Genomic DNA, 22,418 nt, shown 5'->3' with positions numbered 1-22,418 from the left:
AAGGCAAGTAGATTGTACCTCTACAAGTTGTTGTTTTTTAAAGCTTTTCAAATATGAACTCTAAAATATTTGTGATACAACAAATTTGTAATATCTGCTATAGTCCAAATAGAGCTTTATTTACGCTGGTTGGATTCTCATCAAACCAAAATGTTAGAAAACATAGTATTTAAAGTTTGAAACAAGTCCAAAATTTATTCACATGCACTAATTTTTAATGATTTTTTTTGGTATTAGCATGTTAGTGGAAACAGAACATTTTCCTATTCATTCAAATAAACACTGACATATCAATAAGCTTTGCATTATTGTTTTGCACCATTTTTTCCTTTCTTGGCTAATATAATTCCCTAATTAAGAAATTACGCTTAGTGCAACCTGACATTTTAAAATTTCTACCACCCTAATTTCTTTCAGGGTCACAAATAATATCTGAAATGTTTTCTTGCTACTATCTAGAAAGGATAGGGTTGAATCAACATAATTCTGAAGCAGTTACAAATAATTCAATTAGGATTGACACAGAAAAGAATAAAGATGACAAGACAAGTGGGAGACAATGTGTCTTGAGACCAGTATTTTAGAAGCAGAGCTCTCTCATTTATTAGATCACCACAATGGGAGCAGGGCTTCAGGTTTATCAAACAAAGCACACACATACACACCCTTGTACCCTTCAATATTAAAACAGCATAGCATCTAATCTGTTTAATAGTTCAGATTTTGGAGGATTTATTTCTGCTTTTAACCAACACCATGACACAGAAGCTTATAAAACATTTGGGAACTGGTTTAACATACCCATTGTAACCACCCCCCCAGCCAAGTACTCCCTCTACCACCACCCAAAACAGAGCACCAATCCTCTCACGTGCCACAGCAACTCAACAGCAGCACTTTCTCAGCAGCACAGAAGGTGGGACGCTTGCATCGAGATTACCTCGCACCGCTTTGAGTTACTCACACACAGTGGCTGTAGACCAGGCCGGGCCTGGGCAGAACTGCGCAGAAGGCTGACGGGGAGGTGGTCACTACTCTCTGCGCGTCCAGAGGCTCCTGCTCTGTAATCTAGCGCGCTCTCCCCCTTTACTGAACAGGGAAGGGTCTCATTTCAGTACTTTAAACAAGCTGATCCATACTTTGATATGAGTAGATTTCAAGAAGTCTTAACCATGCAACCAGTCTTAAGACATGACCAGAAAGAAATATGATTTAGTCCTCCTGACGTATAATTTACCTTTCCCTGGTAAAAATTTTCCACCATAGCTCCATAGAGCCAATAAATGAAACTGGATTTGAATGCTCGGTTCCTAAGGTTTTGTACTCCCTTTCACTTCACCCATCTACATAACCCCTCTGGCTACTGGAGGTTTTTCCTTTTGCTGCCTCCTCACCCAGAAACTCACTTGAGCCTACTGGATGGGTACATGTTTTGGGGGGAGTGTTTGATTTTTTGGCTGGGAATGGAGGCTAGTGGGAGTCCTTGGTAAATTCGTGATTATTAGCCAAAACTTGGCCCTCTACTTCTTGGCAATCATACCTATTTCTTTAGTCCATTCTGTGTCCCAACTGCCCAGATTTGAGTATTTCATGCCTTTGTTTTTCTTTTAAACCTCCACTACAGTTCCTCATCATCCCTCATTCTCATCCTATTTCTCTGAGAAAATAAATCATAAGAAACTTCTACAAACTCTTACCACCCCATCTACCCACCTACTTGCATGTAAGTCCATATACTTTGCCTACTCTTCTTTATATGGATGACCTGTCCATACTCCTATTTAGTGCCAATTCCCTCCACCTATGTGCTCTATCATCCTGTCTACTCCAGTGATATTTGATGATGATATTTCTCCAGCAATAACCAATCACTCCTGTCTTGCCTATCAACATGGGTATAATTCCTCCCGTCATCCCCTCTTGCCACGTGTCCTCCTAGCTACTGCTCACTTCTCTGCTCACCTACACACCTAAACATCTTGCGTTGTCTATACTCACCATCTTCAATCCTCTCTCATCTCTCTCTTGGACCTATGCCCATTAAGCTTTGCCCTCACCACTCCACCAAAACTGTTCTCATCAAAGTCATCAGTGACCTTCAAAAAAAACCAAATCCAATGACTCTCTCCCTCCTTGAAAAACCATTTTACCTTGTTTCCTTCCCATATTACTCTCTTGGTGCTTTTCCTGACTCACTGATCACTCTCAAGTCTTGGATTTTATTAGTTTATCTGCACTCATTCCCGAGTTGATCTCTTCCAGTCTTAAAGCTTTAAGTACCAAATATGTGCTGATGCCTCCCAAATCTGTACCTCCAGCCTGCCTCTTTCCCTTGCAGACTCATATATCTGACTACTAACTTGGCATCTCCCCTTGGATGTCTAATTAGTATCTCAAGTTTAACATGGCCCCAGTGGAACTTCTTCTTGGTCTCTCCCCCCAAACCTGTGCTTCCCACCATCTCTGTCTCAATTAAAGGCAAAATTGTCCTTCCTCCAGTTCAGACCAAGAACCCTGAAGTATCCTTGCTTCCTCTCTCTCTCTTATATACTCCACATGCATTCCATCACAAGGTTCTATTGGCTCTACTTTAAAATAGATGCAGAGTCTAGCCAGTTCTCGCCACCTCCCCAATTTTACCTCAAGCTACCACCTCACACCCGGATTACTGCAAATATCTAACTGGTTTCTCTGTTTGACCACCCTCCCTCCTACAGATTCGTTTCAGCACAGCAGCCAGAGTAATCCTTTCAGAATGTTAGTCACTACATTATAACCCACCTTGGTCTCCTCACCCCATCTCATGCAGAGGAAACGCCAAAATTCTACACTCACCTGGCAACCTGTTACCCTTCAGCCCTCGTTTTCTTCTACTGCCCACCAGACTAGCTGCTCCCGCCACACTGAGTTCTGTGTTCTCCTTTGAACACACCACGCACACTCCCAGGACCCGAGCTGTTTCTCTACCTGAGATGTTCTTCCCCCAAATTCGCCTTTTCAGGGAGGCCCCAAGGACCCTATTTAAGATAGCAGGCTTTCCTCTTCCCTGATTTATTTTTCCTCTATAGGCCTCATCATCAGACATACTATATGTTTTACTTACTTGTTTATCGCCCGTTTTCCTCCTGCTAAAATGAAAGCACCACAGGGTAGTAATTTTGTTGCTTTTACTCACTGGCATATCCCCAGTGCTTCTTCAATGTGCTCGGTAAATAGCTGTTTACTGAATATATTGAATGAGCAGAAAAAGGGAAACTGAGCTGAGCCTCCCTCTGTGGTATATTTCTGCCAGGAAGAGTACCTGAGAATAGAGCCTTTGCTAACAGCCTGCAGGAGAAAGAGGTACTGGGAGGCTGTCACTCGACAGTAATTGTGATTAATGATCCTCCAGACCTGAGAAGAGAAGGAAGACAGGGATTTATGCTTTTGTTCTTCTGTGAGCATCAGACATTCTTTGTTAAGCCTCAGATACTCTGCGCTTCTGCCATTCTCTACGTCTATTTGTGCAAACACTGCTATATTATTGTTAAAGCACCAGTATTCTTCACGGGTTTTGGGCAACCTGAGATGATAAAAGGTTTCAGGTGATATACTGGGAATCAAGGTCACACGTGTGGGGCAGTAAGAGTAGGTCAAGGGAGCCAACTGACCAACATTAGGACATCTACAGGCTGCCACAAGCGTAGGAAGCTAGGGGTCTATTCAATGTGCATAGGTACCCATTAAAGGTTTAGAGAGCTGAGTGAGTTCAATATTCCCCCTCTCCCATTACCTTCCAAACCCCCAGATGAATACTTTCTAGTTTATGGCATATTTGACAATGCTAAGTATATAATGCTATGTTTAAACTGAAATTCTTTCCTGAAATTCTGTAATGCAATACTGAGTGCTTTCTGTATCATTTCTCTCTATCAACAAAAGATACTTCATTAAGCCTGCTGGAATGTTGCCTCTTCCTTAATTGAAGTATTACAGTAGAAGCATTCGTTTCCTCATCAACTCTAAAAATATGTCTTTAAAGCGAACCACCAGTCTCCTCAAAGAAAGCCTTGTAATTTCTCTACTGTGCTATTTTTCTTTCTGTCCATGAGGCACATAGGGTTCTCACTTGCTTGAAAAAAATCTCGCAGAGCTGGCATTTCCATCAGTGCAGACATTACTCTGAATTCAGTAATTGCTGCCTTACTTACATGACACACTGTTTCTACTTTGACCTCTTCCCAGGGGGGGTCTCTTCTGCAAATGACCACAGTATTTCATCCTATTATTTCACGTGGCCTGCTAACCAGTTCATCAGCCACCTCCCCCCGCTGAGCAGACAAGCTGCTAGCGCCCCTCACACCACGCCCAGGCCTGTTAAGAATCTTAGCCTGACTTGGTCTGAGATCCCTCCACTTCCGGTCCTGACTCCAGAGCACCTTCTATCAGCTTTTGCCCTACTGACTCAGCTTCCTACCAAACCACTGTTTCCAAACACAGTAGTTCACACGGGGCAGAGGAGGGTGACGGGGAGAGAAAAGGAAGAGTCAGCAACTCTCAGGGAGCTGGTAAGCAAAGGGCTCGGCAGGAAATGGGAGCTCAGAAGTCACAGGATGCTGGACTGCCTTTCCTTCTCCCCTCATGGTCCGCCCGCCCTCTCCTACTCAACTGAGAACATGTGTGCACACAAACACACACACTTACCCACCCCTCCCCTCCCTGGGATTTCCAGAAACTGGAGCTAAATTATGATCAGAGCACATCATTTAGTTTGCTTCATAATGGACTTTCTTGATATCACAAAAAAAGGAACAGTATTTTCAGGGTTTTTTCCGGCTGCAGCAAATTAGAATGTATGCTTTGGCTTGATATAGTTAATTCACATAGCTTTAGTCACATTCACATGGAGACAGCAATGTAAACTTTCTCCTGCACACATAGTGGGGAAGAGGAAGGGCTGAAAGAACAAAAAAATAAAAATAAAAAGCTGGACCAAAGGGTTAGACAAGGTTATAAGAGCAAGTGGTGAGGCCAGACTTGAATAAAGTAAGGAAAGAATGTTGGGGGAAAGGTGATTAAGAAAGAAGAAAAAAGACCCCAAGCAAAATTAAATTCAATATCTATTAAATGTCCATCAATGAAAAATAGAGGAAAAGCAGAAAGAAGGTAAAGGGTGAGGAAGCAACAATGGTCAAGTCCAAGGAGTTTAAAAAAAAAAAAAAAAAAAGGACAAGTTACACTCATGTCCATGGAGGCCCTCATTTCAGAATATTTATCTACAATGCTTGTTTCTATTAAAACTGAACTTCTGGTAAAACAGAAAAGGCATATTTAATGTGGTGAACCAACTAGTTGGGATGAAAACTGATTCCCAAACCAAAGGAACATAAGAATATATAAGGTCAGTATTTTAATTTAAAACAGACTAAGTCTCCTGTTTTCAATGACGGGCTGTTACAGCACTTGTGACATTCTTGAATTTAGCAGAGTGACATCAGACCTAGGTTTACAGAACTATTCAAACAGCAAGGTCTTAAATACCTGAGAGATCTGTGAATATAAAGATGATCTTAATATTCCTAATGCTCTGGTGTTAAAAACACTTCCCACCAGACCTTGATATACAAGTGGATAAATCATATTAAATTAAATCAGTCTGTACTTGGGGAGCTATCTTCATCAGAAAGAGATTTAATGAAAAGCCTTAGCATAGATGAATCCTCTAATTATTACAGGCTAATATTTGTCCACAAAGAAGAATTTGTTTCAGAATTAGAGACCAGGGGAAGCCAGAAACACCAATTCAGTAATGGAATGCCTAATTAAATGATAATGGAATCCTAATTATAATATATTGCTTTCCCCTGCACATGATTTATTTACCACAACTGCTTTTCTCTTGGTTCATTAAGGAAAACAGTAAAATGCAATTACTGAAAATACAAAGGGAAAGAAAAAATAGGTAAATTAAAACTTTTTTTTTAAACATGGAGATTCGGATGTAACAAAAAGTTTAATGATTCGGGGGGAAAAAAAGTCCTGCTGCAGAAGATATGACTGTGTTCAATTAGTACATCTAGAAACTGGATGTCTGTCCTACATCCTTTAAGTCAGTCATTGTCCTTATGTGCTTACAATTCAGTTAAGACATACATCCATCAAATCAAAGGTACTGATGAAAAGTCTAGTAAGTGCTCAGTAAATCATGGCTATGATGACGATTGCAGATCCTGTGCTAGCTGCAGCTACTATGGAAGACTCAAAGACATGGAAATACAAGATATAATCATGTGAAAAGTAATAACAAGGGAAATTAATAAAAGTTAATACAAAATTTTAAAGAGAAGTGAAGTGAGTGTAATGGAAAATGAGTACTATGAGTTCAGAGAAGGACAAGATCACTGTGGGCTGAAATGCCTAAACAGTTCTGAAAGCAAGAAGAATATTCCGGTTTAACATATGCATGAACCAGTTCCTTGAAATTTAGAAGAAACAGCATTTTCAATATGGAAGATACATTCTAAAAGAATCAAGTAGTTACAGAAAAACAAACATCAGATGCCTCAAAAAAAAAAAAAAAAAGCCTAATGCAATAGAGAATAGAGTTCAAAGCCATTCTCATGGATATATGGGAACTTAATGTACAACAAAGATGACATCACAAATCAACGAGGCAATGACAGGTTGCTTAATACATAGTGCTGGAGAAAAATAAAACTGCGTCCTCAACAACAACACATTTAAAGGAGGACTTGAGAGCTTTCCTGGTGGCGCAGTGGTTAAGAATCCGCCTGCCAATGCAGGGGACACGGGTTCGAGCCCTGGTCCGGGAAGATCCCACATGCCACGGAACAACTAAGCCCATGCACCACAACTACTGACCCTGCGCTCTAGAGCCCGTGAGCCACAACTACTGAAGCCCCTGTGCCTAGAGCCCATGCTCCGCAACAAGAGAAGCCACCGCAATGAGAAGCCCGCGCACCACAACAAAGGGTAGCCCCCGCTCGCTGCAACTAGAGAAAAGCCCGCGCGCAGCAACGAAGACCCAACACAGCCAAAAATAAATAAATAAAATAAATAAATAAATAAAGGAGGACTTGAGATGACAAAAACTTAAATGTAAGAGGTAGTTATATAAGAAAATGGAGACTATTTTTCTGATCAAGTGGCAAGAAAGGTTTTATTAAAAAAAAACTTCAAGAGCATAAATTATAAGGCAAAAAATTTTTAATGATTTTGATTACATTAAGTGTTTCTGTTCAGTGAATATGTAATAGAATAAGAACATATGTGCAATATTTAAAACTGAATAAAGGATTAATATCTATAACACAAAAAGAACTAGTATAAATCAATAAGTCACTATAGTAATCTCAATAGAAAAACAAGATATAAACATAGAAAAGGAAATGCAGAAACCTAATTGGCACCTGAAAATCCTCTGTAATCAGACAAATGCAAACAAAACACCAATAAGGTACTACTTTACACATATCTGACTGGCAGAAAGTAGAAAGCTGGATAATACCAAATGCTGGTAGGAGTGAGAGGGTACAGGTACCCTCAAGCATTGCCAGAGTGAGTTTAGAGGGGAGTAACCATTTTGGAGAGCAATGTGGATCTAGTCAAATTAAGGCTACCTAATCCTCTGCCTCAGCAGTTCATACTCTTGGACATGTATCATATGGGTACAAAAGAGAGCATAACAGCAGTGCTTTTGTGATGGTGAGAGTTAGAGGCTACCTTGGATGTCTGTCTTTGGGAGCCTCAATAACTGAGATGTGGAAGGGACACACCATGGAGAAGACAGTAGTCAGAAGCCAAGGATTAGATACACGTTTAACAGCACGATGACAAACTGAAATTATAATGGAGTAATCACAATTCAGGCATACAAAAATGGAATCAGGCAGCCACTGAGGATCTGGTCTCAGACATGCCTCTGCACCAGTGAGAACTTGAACTTTCTTTGAACTGTACAAGACCCAAGGATACCACCAATCATATTCAGAACAACACCTGCCAGCTGCACCACTATGGTCTCAAGGTCTCTCCCTGTAACTATGCAACCATTTTGGATCCCAACCAATCCTTACTTAACAAGCATCCTTACTTCTTGCCAGCTCCAATTATAATTCTTGATAAACAACTCATGTAACTGTAACCTTGCGGTTTTTGCCTTTATAAACCTCCCCCATTTTGCAGTCTGGCAGAACACAATTCAAATGCTTCTTGAATCTGTAGCTCCTGGGCTGCAGTCCTAATAAACCCCACATAAACACCTTCTTATTTCTATCAAGTCCCCTTTTCTAAAATTTTGGTTAACAAACATGAATGTATTTTAAAAGCAAAATGCTAAGTGAAAAAGCAATAAACAATAAGATATTAAACAGTCTAATTTGTGTAAACTTAAAAATGCACGAATACAAAACATACCAAAAATTTTATAGGAACAATAGAAGCAAAAGTATACACATTAAATGTATCAGAATACCTATGGAAGAAGGAAGGAATGGGAGTAGGGTACAGGGAAAAGTAGAATAAATAAAAACAAAAGAGAAGCTTTGCTCAAGATCAACAACAATGTCCTATAAACCAAGGAGTATGATTAACTCAATCCTCTGAACCCCAGGTCTGCATTAAGTAATAAGTGCTTTTAAGTAATTAATGGACAGTAGAAAACACAAATTAGGCCCTTTAAAATAATACACACACACACCCCCCCCAATTAAAGAATCTAAATTAGCTACCATATCTACTCAGATAATAGCACATTTAGAAGGGAAGAGCTAACAGCATTTTTGAAGCAGGATTTAAAGCTCAATCCCCACTGCCATGGAACACTATAATTTTAATACACATCATGGGATGGCGGAGGGGAGGGGATGGTTTGTCTTGGCCGGTAAACCCTATTCTAAACTGGAGTACTACAAATTCTGAGGATGAGATTATTTAGATCTCTGGTTTTTATGTGCAACATTTTCGTTTTGGGTTGTGAGTCGACTGAAACCTGTCAAAATATTTTAAAATTTAGAAACAGCTTTGCTATGACTGCTCAGCTCAGCTCCCCTTTAATTGTCACATCTGAATCTAAAACAGATCTTTACTTGAGCTATCTTCATCTGCAGAGGATTTATATGAGGATCTATTCTTTTTTTTAATTTTACTTTGAATAATTTTAGGTTTATAAAAAATGTTGCAAAGTACTAAAATGACTTCCAGTAAACTTCACCCACCCTCCCCAAATGTTAGTATCTTATACAACTATAGTACAATTAAATAAAACCAGGAGATTAACATTGATACTTTACTATTAGCTAATCTATTGATCAAATTTTACCCAAACTTGGCCAATTTTTTCACTATTGCCCTTTTTTTGGTTCAGGATCCAATCCAGGAACCAATGTTGACAGGTATTTGCTGGCAGGTCTCTCAATTTGGTTTGTCTGATGTTTCCTCATGATTTAATCCAAGTTATGCATTTTGGCATGAATACTTCAGAAGCGATGATGCTCCCTTCTCAGTGAAGCCTATCAACATCCATTGTCTTTTTAATACAAAGTGATGCAACGTGGATGGACAACATTCACTTCCAATGTACACATCACCGTGGTTTGTTACCATCACTAGATGATAACATCTCATAACATTCAAAGGTTATGTTTTATTTTCTCCCAGTCATTTGAACTCTGGGATCTGATGATAATGTATACATTGTCTCCCTTCTCTAAATTCCACAGCTCTTGCTATGAACTTCTCTTATAGCACTTACCATTCTTCTAGTTTAAACTGTTTTTGTCAAAATCATATTGCTCGGATTAGATTATATACTCAAGGGCAGGCTGCATGTCTTTCTCTCTGTATTCTCCACATTGCTTTGGATCTACTATTCATACAGATACCTGTTAGAAAAATGATTCCTCTGTATTATGAAACCTAAGAAAAAAAAGAAAGAAACTAAATGCAAACAGTAGGCTATGTACTTCCTCATACTACTTTATTTGATACTCACAATAACCCCGTGAAGTGGGTATTGAGACCCAGGTTAAGTAATTTGTACACGGTTACAAAGCCAGTAGGGGACAAGGTGATGGTTTTAACCTAGGTCAATCTGATTCTAAAGCCCTGGGGTTAGGGTCAAGAATTTAATAGAGGGAGGCAGTTCAGGATTTCTCATTTTCAGTTTGGTAAACTGAAGATCAGAGAGATTAAATAATTTTTCAAACAGGCTTAGAGTTTGGCTGAATAAAAGGACTAAGCTTAGAGTTTGGCTGAATAAAAGGACTAAATTTAGAAGCTAGGTTTCCTGCCTCCTAGCTTTAGTTAGTTCTTTCCATTTCATAAAAGGAATGGAGCGCAGGCCCCCAAATTGTACTTTGGTATTCTCAATAAGCACATTTTTAGAAGTTAAGATCTAGAAGAATATAATTGGTCTTTACATTATCTTTTTAAAAGTCTCTCAAAAAGTTGGTTGGCAGCAAAAGCCTTTTAGACAACTTAAATATCTTAATTTTATTACACTGCAAATATAACTGAAATTCTTTCCATTTCTGAAACACATTACAAACAAAACATCAATTAATCAACATTTACCCACAGCAGAAGAAAACACACTGTTCTAATTGAGAAAGTGGCCGATGGAAAAGGACTGGGCTATGGTATATTTTCTTGCCTGTGTTTCTGAAATGGAAAAGTTTTCCATTACTCTTCTAGGTATGATTATGAATACCTAATTCTATTCGAAAGAATTAGGGGCTCATATGTGAACTTTAAAATGGTTCCTTCATTGACCTGTAATAAAGTGAGAAATGGTATGGTCTATCACATTCCCAGGGTAAGCTAGGTTATCTTTTTAATGTTTTTTTAAAAAAATTATTTATTTTATTTTTGGCTGCGTTGGGTCTTTGTTGGTGTGTGCGGGCTTTCTCTAGTTGCCGCGAGTGGGGACTACTCTTCGTTGTGGTGTGTGGGCTTCTCATTGCGGTGGCTTCTCTTGCTGCGGAGCACGGGCTCTAGGCACGCGGGCTTCAGTAGTTGCAGCACGCAGGCTCAGTAGTTGTGGCTCACGGCTCTAGAGCGCAGGCTCAGTAGTTGTGGCACATGGGCTTAGCTGCTCCGTGGCATGTGGGATCTTCCAGGACCAGGGCTCGAACCCGTGTCTCCTGCATTGGCAGGCGGATTCTTAACCACTGCGCCACCAGGGAAGCCCCTAGGTTATCTTTTATTCCAGTGAATGTACATTGCTTGGAGTAAATTTGCTACTTAATATGAATAAACCTCATTTTAGTAAAGTATCTCTTACATCCAGCCTGGCAGAGAAAACTAAAGGTTTATAAGTAAGTAGGATGACCATATAAATGAATATTCTCTTGTGCTTCATTCATCTCTGTCTATAGTTTTATCTCTATGGTGCTGCTACTACCCATCATTCTCATGGAAATCCATCAGTGACTCTTGGGGCAATATTTCCTTTTCTCTCTAAAGAAATAGAAATACTCTATACCTGGCTCAGCTGGAGTTACAGTATGACTTTGGGTCTCTCTGACTTGACTGTCTTCAAATCTCTCTGTAGATTTGGCCTCCACCTTTCTTAACCATAGGTATATATACAAAAATATTGCCCACACCGAGGAAGTTAGGAAAGGCAACTTGATAGCAAAATACATTCAATAAGACTCACTCAGAGACACTAGCTTGCACATTTAAAATAAAGGCTAAACTTATATTCTGGTATCTTTCAGTCTAGAAAAAAAGCTCAGTCATTCTAAGGCTGACTTAGTATGTTTTTTTCATGTACTGCTGTGGATGCAGCTTATTAGAGATCACTTAACTCTGTGTGTGTATGTGGTATCCTGCCCCAAGTTCCAAGGTCAAAGTCGGTTTCAATGTCAAACTAAGCTGTTCCTGCTCTGGGGCAGGGGGGTGGGGGGTGTGTGCGGGGGTGGTCCCTGAAAAATCATTCTTGATCTTACTAGTGTCTAGAATGGCTTAAAAGTAGTCACAGAATCAGCTCTAACCCCTGTGAATACCTACATAAGCATTAATACTTGAGACTTCCAAAAACTGACCTTAGGAATTCATCACTGAATCACATGGAAGCAGAAAGCTTTCAATCTTGTAGTTCTTATAATTTTTTTTTTTTAACTCACCAACTCAGTCAGAAATTTTACTAGATTGTACAGGTTCCTCAAGAGTAATGTCTGAGTATTAACAATGTCTTTGTATGTCATATAGCACTTAGTTCGATGCTGTCTCGTTACAGACATTCAATAAATATCTGCTGAGTGAGTGATAACTATCATAACTGGCTTAATAAAAATGTCTTAGCCTTGTTAACAATCATTTTCATTCAAGTATCAATAAGAGATTTTAAATAATATCTTAAAACAGTGACTTTAAACTTATGTGGCTTTAAACTTATGACTTATATATCTCAGTCACCTGGGACAATTAGTGATGATGGTATCAAGACTGGACAGAAAATTGGGTGCTTGCTTTTCTCCCTGGATCTGAATTATAAGCTCAGTTGTATCTGATCCTCAGTCATGTAGCTGAGAAAAGAGTTGCACGAGCTACTTATCCAAGAAACACAAAGTGGAATGCCACTTGCTAAACTATTTTTAAAAGTCACTAAGGCAGGTCTATTTATAGCCCATAAGCAGCCAATAGCCCTGGGGTGATGACTTGTGCTACCTTTTTTCTTTTTTTTTTTTTTTGAATTTTATTTTATTTAGAGCTACCTTTTATCTTATGAAGCTTGAGAATAGAGTAATTTCAGGACTGTCTGGGAATTATGTTCATTTCAATAAAAACTTCAAGTGATTTGGAAACTCTTGATCAAATTAACCCCCCATCCTCCATGCCTAAAGATGAGTAACATAAATCTCTGCATGGTGGCCATAGTGGAAGTTGAAGGTACATGACTGAGGGAGAACTATAATTTCACTGGGTCATTATTAATGGGAAGAGACTCTTACGGGTATGCTTGGGCTAAGAAGTACCTAACTCTATTCAATGGGCCTAGTACAAGATAAATTTTGGGCATTCATCAAAAGGAAGAGATGAACTATTCTTTTATTTTCTACATTAAATCCTTGTGGGCCATCTCCCAGAATACTTCTGGCTTGATGAATATATAAAAATGGTGGCAGTGATGAACAGAAATGGAGAATCTGAGAAGAAAGTAAGTAGTTTGGTATTAGAAATATTATATTTGGGGTGATAGAGACATATCTAGATAAAGTGTCTCTACTTACTGGAGATCCAGGTAGGTCAGACCTCAGGAGACAGGTTAGTCAGAAGCATAAATTTGAGAATCATTAGCAAACAGATGATAGTGGTAGTCACAGCATGGAGGTATATTCTAAGGGAGAGACTATGATGAGAAAAGAGCTGACAGCAGAGGACAGAACTTTGGGGAATGGTCTTTCCATTGGAGATCAGAAAAGGAAAGGAAGCCTGCAAGGGAGACCTAAAGGAGAAAATAGTTATGAGGAAAATCAGCAAGATGCACATGTGTGTAAGGAAGAGTCCAAGATACCCACAAGGGTCTAGGCCCTACAGCATTGTCATCTGCATTTGTGTAGTGCAGTCATTCTGATTACTGGTTTGGGGCACTGACTGAGAGGGGGGCCTTAGTTTTTGTCAGTGCAGCAGCAGCCTCTTGGTTATTTCTTGATTAACGTTCCCTTGTGGGAAATCAGTCAGAACTCAAGATTTTGAGGAGTAAAAATGTGAACTTGGTATTTAGATTGGCACTTTCAAAACATAAAAGATAACTGAGAAGACTGCATATGACAAAAGATTTTGCTCATCCATTTTTCTACCTGGCACTATCTAGATTCAATCTGACTGTTCACCAAAACTGCTACTGAATCTTTCTTTAAAGGTGGAGATTCAGAGCCATAGGGGGAAAAAAGGGATGTATATTTCACTCCAAGAAGTGGGATTTATGTCACTGATGAGGAAACTAGGTTTCAGAATTATTTAAAAATTAATTTTGCTAGGCTGAAATTGCCTTAAATATCTAAATATCTTAGATATTTAAACACTTTTTTAAACATGAAAGCAATTCCTAAGAATAGCAATACACAGAGAAATCTGGAGAAATAAATATACTAAAATACGACATGCAAATTGATCTGCTTTAGAATAAATCTGCACATAGTGTCCTGCAGTGGTACATTTTACAAAGAGACTTAAAGCCATGAAATTAACATTTTAATGAAGCAGACAGACTATTGACTTCAAGACTACTCACTGATTGCAGCTTCCAGGTGGCCTAATGAGATGAAAATGAACTTTATACCTTCAGCTAGTCTAGGCTAGGGCTGTTTGGAGATGGATTGAATTTAAATTAGAAAATACTGCTGTGTGCAAACATGTTTAAGCTAGCAAGTCGTCTTTGCAAACCTTGGCACCACAAATGCTTAATTTAAAATACTTATGGCCTCCCCTACCCTCACCCCTCACCCCTCACACACACGGTCTAGTCTAATTTTTTCTAAGCACTGTCCTAAAACCAGTGGGAAGTGACTGTACTTTGGAAAACATTAAAACAGCTTTATCAGAATGATTCCTCTTAATCGTCTTACAGGGTCATGAAATGTAAGAATGAAAGGGGTGCATGGACACCAAGTGGGCCTTCCCACCTCTGGGTGAACCTTTCAAGCACAGGGACACCTTGGGGGCAGGCTTTTTCATTGTAGGCAGCTCTAATTTTTAGAAATGCTCTCATTATGTGAGGAAATTTGAGACTGAAATTGATTCCCTGGGGCCTCCTACTCCTCAGTTTTAGTTCTGTCTCCTAAAAACAAACAGTATGATACTACTGAGTCAGGAGATAGGTAGGCCCCCCCAGGATGAACAGCTGGAGTTCATTCCCTGTGGACCAATACTCCAAGATGAAAATAGCTGGACAATTGAGAGAGGAGGCTGGGCCCTGCCCACATAAGAGACCACATTATTTCTCATTCTCAAAGTCAAGGAGACCTTGCCGACTAGAAAGCTCCATGGAGGTCAAAAGGGGAGTGATGTCAAGGCTACCCATAGGCCTCTTCACTGGAATCCATCTTGGCTGAGAGATGCATGGACACACATGGGAGGATCCTGAAATATACCAAATACAGACTCAGAACCAGGTAAATCAAAATGACTGGCCAAAGGAAACCCGGAAGAAATGCCCCATATAAGTGATTGAAACTACCACGAGGGCACTACTCTCTCTCAGAGTCTGCCCATGTGTCTATCCACACATACTGTACTCTTTTTCCTCCTAATAAACACTTTACATGTTTCACTACTTTCCATCTTTGTGGGAATTCTTTTCTGCAAAGCCGAAGGGCCAGGGCCTTGTCACTGGCCACTGGTCCCTGGTGGTCTAGCGGCTAGGATTCAGCGCTCGCACTGCCCCGGCCTGACTTCAGTCTCTGGCCAGGAACTGAAACCCTGCTTCAAGCCGCTGCAGGCCAAGGCCACCTGAGATCACTATTAGCTTTTGTGAGTAACAATTCTTTGAATATTTAGAGCAGGGGTTGGCCAGCTACGGGCCAATTCCACTTCTGTTTGTGCAGCCTGTGAGCTAAGAACCTTTTTTTCCCGTTTTTAAATGGCTGGGGAAAAAATCGAAAGAACATGTTTTATGACACGTGAAAGTCATCAAATTCAAATTTCAGTGTCCATAAATAAAGTTTTAGTGGAACACAGACCCTTATTCACTTGCACCACAACAGCAGAGATAAGTAGTTGCAAAAGAAACTGTATTGTAGGCCTGCACAGCCTACAATGTTTACTATCTGGCCCTCTCCAGAAAAGTTTGCCAAATCTTCTCTTAGTCTTCTCTAAGCTAAGAAGTCACAGTTCTAAAGACCAGAGGAAAGATTTCCAGACTACTGAATGCATTCCTGTTTCCTTGTCCCTTGCGGGGTTGCTGAGGCCTGGGAAGGAGGATCTGAAGGGTCGCAGGGTTGTAGCCCGGAAACGACACACACCTCTTCAGCTCTATCTGGGCCAGAGCTGTTCCTATGGTCCTGACTAGTTGGAAGGGTGCTTGGACACATACGGAGTGAGAGAAGAACCATACTGATGAGCATTAGTAATGACCGTGGCTTCTAGTCAATATAAAAAGCAATCACCTGCCCAGTTCCTCCCTAACCTGTAATGCCACTCCCCAAAGATAATCATTTCTAACATTTTAAGCTGTTTATTCTCATGTTTACCTCCATATAGCTATGTAAAATGCCTACGCTGACATTTCCTAAGTTCTTTTATACTTTTCCTGTTATCTATCAACTTCCTACTATGAAAAATGAGGATTTTTGTAGCATTTCTTGTAGCATTTCTCCCCATTCCTCCCTTCCTCCATGGCCCTAATACAGTTATATCATAATATTGATAAGGTCAATATTTAGTGTTTACTTTAAAAAACAAGGCAGATATTCACAATGTAGTTGTATAGTAACTATTACATTTTTTTCCTGTGCTACTAATCATTTTCCCTGGAGTTAATAACGGCCTTATTTTTCCCTTTGCTTAATTTTCTAGAGACCTGTCACTAGTTCAACCCCAAACTTAGCCAGAAGTACAAATCTCCTTCCAGTACATTCACACACACCAGACAATCTATCAGTTTCATCCTCTTGGAGACGTTCTTCGTGGAATCCTCCATGCTTCTGCTCTGATCAGGACTGTAGTCTTCAAGGTCTGTTGTGCAGCTACCATCCTGGATCTTCCTTCACCATCATCCTGGAGAGTCCCTTCCTAGGCTGTTTTCCTTGTTTCCTGAATCTTCTATCTTTATCTTTTTTTGGTTTACTTCTTTATTTTGTTAGAATTCATCCTCCCTTAACACCCTAAGAAAGGTGCATGAGAGGTAAACTTTGAGATCTTAAATTTTTGACAACGCCTATTCTGTCCTCACACTTGATGGAGAATTCAGCTATATTCAGAATTCTTAGTTGGAAACCATTTTCCTCCAAAAAATTAAAGGACTTTCTCTATTTTTTCTACCAGTGTTGCTTTGGGCAATTGTGATGCCATTCTAATTTTTGATCTTTTGAATGTTACTTCCCCTCTTTCGAAGCTTTTAGGATCTTTGTTTTGTTGCTGGTATTATGAAATTTAATAATGATTATGATTTGTGGTAGGTGTTTTCCTTTCATTATCTTGCGTACTTACTGGGCTCTCTCAAAATCTAGACATTCATCTTTCTAGAAAAATCTGGGATCACTTCTTGAATAATTTCTTTGATGATTTACTCCCTGTACCAAAGACTACAACTTTCAGGAAATAGTTTTTTGAGTGTTTACTCTGTGTCAGATACTATTTCTTACGTATTTTGTTTCTTATATAATTTGCATTATATGTTAGTACTAAGCTTCTTATATATATTTTATTTCACGGAAGCAGCACAGTGTGTTAGGTAAAGCTTTATTACCCTCATTTACTAATAAAATGTTAAATAAATCACCAAGGTCACACAGCTAGGAAGACATGGAATTATGATTCTAGCTCAATTCCTTCCTCATTGAAATGTTCTAAGTTATTATGTTTTACTGTCTCGGAAGGAAAGTTGTACAGTCTCCATTTCTAGAGATCTCATCTTTCTCTAAATTTAAATGTGATCAATCTAAAGACAAGTGATGGGAAACAAGGGCTGAGTTAATGTGATTGAAAGAGCACCATTCAAGGATCAATGTGCCCACAAAGCCTCCCAAGTAGATGGCCATGGTGCTTAAACTTTCCGCCATTAGAATCACTCCTGTATTTCAGATCATTAAAACAAAAGCTCTCTGTTACTGAATGTGCATAATACATAGAAAGGAAGAAAAAGAAAGGCATTTGGGAGAAACAAGTGATTAGATTAACAGTTTGTGAAAAGCTCTTAAATGAGACACAGAACTAATGATTTTGGACAAGTCCAGAGTTTAGAACAACCCCCTAATGCTTGTGTGCCCAGGTAGAAGCCTAAGACGGTCGAAGATGAGCAGGATCTGAGTCCAGGATGAGGAGTACGGAAAGGGTAGAGGTGACCTCTAACACAAGCCTCACCTCTTTAACCATTTTACTACAGGCTGGCTTCATGAATTAAAGAGAGCCTTGAGAAGTTATCTCTTGGGGTTCAAATACTGGACCTGGTTGTCTAGTGCAGAAGGAATGAACTATACACTCTTCTGAGGGGCATTTTCCAAGCTGCTGGTAAGATCCAGGAAGATCCACGGTAGCAGAAAGTGTTTGTGGTTTTAAAAGCTCAGGAATCTACTCTGCTGTACTGTTAACATAGCTGCAAGGATAATCTCTCTCATACACACTTATCAGCCCATTATTTCCTGGTAAAAACCCTATGGGTTTTCTATTTGTCTACTTGATTAAATCCAACTACTGCAGCCTAGCACTGGAAAGCCTTTTGAGAAGGAAGCTGGGTGAATACCAACCAACCGGTCCCCCGACCTAATGAGCTGCCCCATCCGCCCCATCACTATATTCGCCCTAACAGCCCAATGTTGGAGTTGGCCCCAAGTCTGTCTTGTTCCCAAATTTATGCTATTCCTTTCTTCTGCATTTTTGAATTTTTATTTATATGATACACCAACTGAATTATACTATTTATAAAGAACTTAAATGCAACATTTATTTCACTTTGTTGGTATGTCTCTGGCACTGCACTGAAAAAAAAAAAAACAAACAGAAACCTTGCCAAATAACTTAAATGCTTCCATTAAAATGTATTATTTTCTGCATGTGCTAACCTTGGAATATGAAGCTTGCAGCACTGACCATGATAAATGGGTTTGTGCTAAACTAGTCATATTCATGTGAATACTGAAAAGTATTTGTTGGTGGGAAGTTAACTGGCCCACATGGGATTAAACCCACAATCTTGGTCTTATTGGTCTTCAACCAAAAGAAATAATATACTGAAGTAAAGTTAGTGTTCTGCTTTGGTTGTTTTACCACTTCAATAATTATCTTCACTCACAGAGGAACTTTAGTGTTGAAAAATTGCCCAGAAATACTACAACAGTTCTTGGCATGTAGTAAAAATATTTGGAAAGTGATAGCATACCATATTCAAACTTAGAATCCCAAAATTCAGGCTCTCTTCTGGAAAACTATGCAGACCTATTATTTGAAACCATTGGTATAAATATCACCTTGATATAAATAAACCTTTCTAACATATTATTTTTAAATGTACCTTATTAAGGTCGGCAAAAGCTGAGAGTGGCTGAGTCTTGATGGAGGGTTAAGAATGGCATTTCAAACAAGGGCAAGTGTTCTGGTTGAGAATGAGCACAATGTGTTCAGGAGGCACTGAGAATTCAAGCTTAGCAGAACGAAGATAAGGTGGAGGTATCAGTGTAGCTCGAGTTACAGCTGGCACATAACTGTACGCAATACAATAGTGATTGGAATGAATGATGAAAACTTAAGAGAAGAAAACTTCTGGGTCTACTATAAGAATCAGGAAGAGAGTGGGCCTAAGAAAAAGACAAGGAATGGGAAACCAGACAAGAAGGAAAAAGGTCAGGAGAGCTTGCTGTACACCAGTAATAATATATTACAGGAAAGTACCTAAAAGAAAATAGATAAAAGATGGGAGGAATTCAGTACTAAGAAATGGGTGTATACAGACAACAAAATGAAAACTGATTCTCTTTAAGTTTCAGGGCATAAAAGATACATAATAAACCTCTTATTCACAAAAATGCTATGATTAAAACTGATCTCTAAAGAACTTAAAAGAGAAGGAAAAAAGGTCAAAGACAAATCAATAAACTCTATAGGCAATCATTTCTGAAAACTAGCATTAATCAAGGGGATAGCCGTTAGGTTCATGATTTATGTGGGGAGTATATATGTATAAAAGGCTCATTTTATGCCTCATTAAAATATTTGAGGATTATATAACAAGATTCCAGTATAGCATAAACTTTGTAGATACCTTTAAAAATGTCCAATAATTTGTTTCATCGTTTTTTCCTAGAGAAGTAATATGTACTGTTTCATTTCAATTAAAATAGAATTCCTGAGACAAGAGTAGAAAGATGGGAGATCACAATTTTATACACTGTGCAAAGAAATAAGAGACCTTCCCACATGATGGTTAATCCAACAGAAAAAACTGGCCACTTTGGTGTAAACACCTGGGAACTCTGGTTTTGAAAATATGTGGATAGGCCCCCCCACATATTATGAAAGGAATCTTAGTAAATGAGGCTAAACGAAACAGCAGTACAACTTGATGCAAACTCGTTACTTGAAAACGAGTAAGCCAAAAAAGGAATTCATAAAAGAGCTCTAGTCAGGGATTATCTAACAATCAATTATCTAACAGATTATCTGAGAGATACATGATCAAATGGAGTAAAAATTTTTAGGGTAGAGTCTAGATGGTGGCTATATGAGTGTTCACTGTTAACTTCTTTGAACTGTGCTCTATGTTTTAAATTTTTCATAAAGAAATGTTGGATAAAAACCAACTAGGTGAATCTGCAGGACTATGTGAATTCAGAGAAAAACGTATTCTGGCATGAACAAGTTTCTGAAACTTTTGATTATTTTTCCTTAATTTAATTTTTATTAGAATAACATATACACATAGATTAAAAAATCAAATAGCACAATAAGGCTTATAATGAAAAATAGCAGGCCACTACCATATCCCTAAGTTTCCAGGTCCTAGAAACATAAGTGTGAAACTACAAAAACTTTATTAAAATATAAAACCTATATTACATTTCTTATGTAAGTTTTTTAAAAAAATGAATGTGTGTGGGGAATAAAACAAATTGCAGAGTCATGGAATGACAATTTTAGAATTTTACACGTTCTGATGAAACTCATAGGAAGCTGTCTTCTACAATGTCACAAAAATCTCTTCTGCGTAACAGGAGAGGGAGTGAAGACATCACAGTGAAACAGGGAGCCCAACATAGCAGCAGTTTCTTAGTGGTGCTGCTTATACCTTAGGCAAGAGAAAGAGGAGAAAGCTCAGCTAAGAAACCAAAACAATTTAATCACTGAGACCTGAAAATGTATGTCATTTTCCAACCCATTGATTAAAAGCCCAACCTGACTGAAATATCACATGAAAGGACTGGATTATATTTCCTTGAAATTTGTTTCAGGGAAAACTTTCTGTTATTCTCCAACTAGATAGATGCTAGGATCAATTCCGGGTAAAATATACGGACAATATGCCATTTTGCCAGACTTTTTAAATTTTTCATGTGGAGTTTGCACACATACCAAGATTTAAGTAGTATGTTCAAATTCTTGATTAGCTGGCTAGGGATACTCTTTTTTAAAGGTGATAGTGAATTCTAATTAAATCATCCTGACAGTAATTAAAATGAACAATTTGCCAAGTACAGGAACAGTATTTTCTTGAATATGACTTTCTTTGGAAAGACAAAATATAATCAGATATTTTACTGAAGTTTCAGTATAATATTCTCTTAATAGTTTTTAACTTTAAGACTTACTCATTTCATTTTGCCTTAAGTAATTTAGATAACTGGAAATAGCACTGGATTTCTTGGCTGTTAACTTACACGAACTGAAAGAGTTAAAGAAGATAGAAAGGTGAATGAAGAGATGAGGGGCAGGCAGGCAGACTGATATGCAATTAAATAACACTAATGAAAGTTCAGGAGATACAAAGTCCAACTTTGTCATATAAAACAAACTTCATTTTAGTATAAATGTAAAACATGCCTTAGTTTTCCAGTAACAAATATGGTTGATCAGGAAAAACTTCTTATAGACTTAAAACGTTACCCTAAAATATTTAATTTTGCTGTATAGAATCACAGAAAGGTCATGGTCAAAATCAGCGTAAGTAGTAAATGTAATTATTTTTCCTAATGGAGTCTTAGACTTGGCTCATTATTTAGTTTCATCTCACAGAAAGTGGATTTTCAAGTGTTGAGAACAATTTTTGAATAATAGTTTTGAGATACATCTACTAAAATCCTTGATAAAATTAACCACCAGCGAATGCTTTGTCATAAATAATGAACATTAGTTTTGAAGGGATATATGGAATTTATGATCATATGCCAGAATACACTATCTATTGGATTTGATTTTAAAGTCCTTCAACTAAGCCTTATTCTATAGCCATTCAACATTGAGGGTAGGGAATTCAAGAGCTCTTTAATTTGGGTTAACTGGGAAGATCTATTTTCCAGTTCAGATTGCTTCAAGAATGGCATTTTTGTTGCCTCAAGTATATTTTGTGAAAGGAAACTGCTAGTAACAGGTTGGCAAATAATAGTTCCTATTGGACATACCTTAATAAACAGGGGACTCTTTTGCTATCATTTGTAATCAATCCAGTAACTGAACGGATATAAACGGATGCTATTAAAATATATGAAATGGATTAAACAATCCCCCAGCAGTTTCAGTCACACAGTTCTCTGCTTGGCAACCCC

The 22,418-nt window shown here is 38.5% G+C and overlaps 1 protein-coding gene and 1 long non-coding RNA gene across 5 annotated transcripts in view; one reads left to right on the top strand and one right to left on the bottom strand.

Annotated features, from left to right (window-relative positions):
- The window catches only part of LCLAT1 (lysocardiolipin acyltransferase 1), a 190,445-nt gene that overhangs the window by 31,576 nt on the left and 136,451 nt on the right, over window positions 1-22,418 (bottom strand). The window lies entirely within an intron of this gene.
- The window catches only part of LOC133105340 (uncharacterized), a 171,250-nt gene that overhangs the window by 68,386 nt on the left and 80,446 nt on the right, over window positions 1-22,418 (top strand). The gene's annotated exons all lie outside the window — the stretch shown is intronic.

This window comes from Eubalaena glacialis, chromosome 14, assembly GCF_028564815.1.
Source record: "Eubalaena glacialis isolate mEubGla1 chromosome 14, mEubGla1.1.hap2.+ XY, whole genome shotgun sequence".
Taxonomy (NCBI): domain Eukaryota; kingdom Metazoa; phylum Chordata; class Mammalia; order Artiodactyla; family Balaenidae; genus Eubalaena; species Eubalaena glacialis.
Note: the sequence above shows the minus strand (reverse complement) of the source record. Positions and strands in the feature narration are given on the sequence as shown.